Genomic DNA, 1,823 nt, shown 5'->3' on the forward strand with positions numbered 1-1,823 from the left:
GTATCAGTAGCACGGTTAACATCAAGAGATGATAACTGTTCAGGGGAAGGAAGCAAAGATGAAACCATAGCAGATAGCCGGGAGGGTGAGAGTGAGCATAGGTTACGTCGAAAAGTGACATGTGGAGGGGTATGTGTTGTGTCAGGAACCATGTTGAGGTTAAGAGAGGAGGAAGTGATCCGAGGTGTGCAGTGAAGTAACGAACACATGATCAGTGGAGCAGTGTCATGTGTAAATAAGGTCCAGTTGGTTGCCTGATTTGTGAGTAGCCTTAGTTAATACTCGCTTGAGATCAAAAGAAGCAAGTAGAGTGTGGAAGTCTGCAGCCTGAGGTTTATCTAGGTGGATGTTGAAGTCTCCAAGCATAACTAGTGGAGTACCATCCTCAGGAAAGTTTGAGAGCAGCACATCTAATTCTTCCATGAAGTTACCTAGTGGTCCTGGGGGTCGATAAACAACTATAAAATGGATTTTAAGAGGGTGAGTAATAGTGGCTGAATGTGATTAAAAGGAGCTGTTAATACCCATAAAAGGCAAAGGATTATATTTCCAATCATTAGAGATAAGCAGACCAGTACCTCCACATCTTCCAGTCAGACGGGGAGTGTGGGAAAAAGAGAAATTATTGGAGAGTGCTGCAGGAGTAGCATTGTCCTCTGGTTTGATCCAGGTCTCTGTCATGGCCATGAGGTTTAGTCTTGAATGACTAGTAATAGATGTAATGAAATCTGCTTTGTTTACAGTATACTGGCAATTCCAGAGACCAATAGAAAAATAAAGTAGTGTATTAGTAGACATAGGCAAAGTGTGCAGGTTGTTAGGATTGCGCTGCCTACAGTGTGTGATGCATGGCGAGTGGTAGTGATAGTAGGGATCTGGAAACACAGTAAGAATTGGTTATAAAAACTGAAAACAGAAGTGAAACAAATAGTAAAAAAGAGAATGAATCAAAAGCGATACTTATATCCCTTGCCGGTGTCCCTGCCCGCTGGAGTCGCACGGTAGAGTCGATGGTCTTTACACTCTTCGGTCTTCACACGAGGGCTGCCGCGACTGCTGCTCCGGTGTATTAAGCTTTTTTATACCAGTTTCACAAAACGGAAATTGAATTCAGCTGAACACACTTTACTGTTTATCACAACAAAGGGCTAAGCAAGTGCACGACACTGACAAGGTATGCGATAGATTTTGAGCCCAAACACAACTTCAGCACGTCTCAACACAGTAAACAAAACAAGCGTATCAACCATATCAGTACCTCAGAGTTGTAATATGTACCCTTAAAGGGATAGTTCACCCAAAAATTAAAATTTGATGTTTATCTGCTTACCCCCAGGGCATCTAAGATGTAGGTGACTTTGTTTCTTCAGTAGAACACATTTGATGATTTTTAAGTCCAGCCGTTGCAGTCGATCAGTCGTATAATGGATGGCAATGGTAACAAAGTCTATGAGTGTAAAAAAAACATGCACAGACAAATCCAAATTAAACCCTGCGGCTCATGACGACACATTGATGTCCTAAGACACAAAACGATCAGTTTGTGCCATAAACCGAACAGTATTTATATCATTTTTTACCTCTAATACACCACTATGTCCAACTGCTTTGAGCACGCGCACGGCTTCCGGTGCGTGAGTTGTGTACGCACTTTGGCGTAGTTTACGCAAGCGCCGGAAGTGATCTCTCGCGCGTATACGTCACTCATTGTTTACACAGTGCACAGTCATTGTAGGTACGACGGCTAATCAAAATGGTACTTACTTGCGCTTATCCGGATTGTTCAAACTGACTTCTGAGCCTGCTCGCCTGAAGTTATGGTT

Source organism: Sinocyclocheilus grahami, unplaced genomic scaffold (genome assembly GCF_001515645.1).
Source record: "Sinocyclocheilus grahami isolate Dianchi unplaced genomic scaffold, SAMN03320097.WGS_v1.1 scaffold1116.1, whole genome shotgun sequence".
NCBI lineage: Eukaryota > Metazoa > Chordata > Actinopteri > Cypriniformes > Cyprinidae > Sinocyclocheilus > Sinocyclocheilus grahami.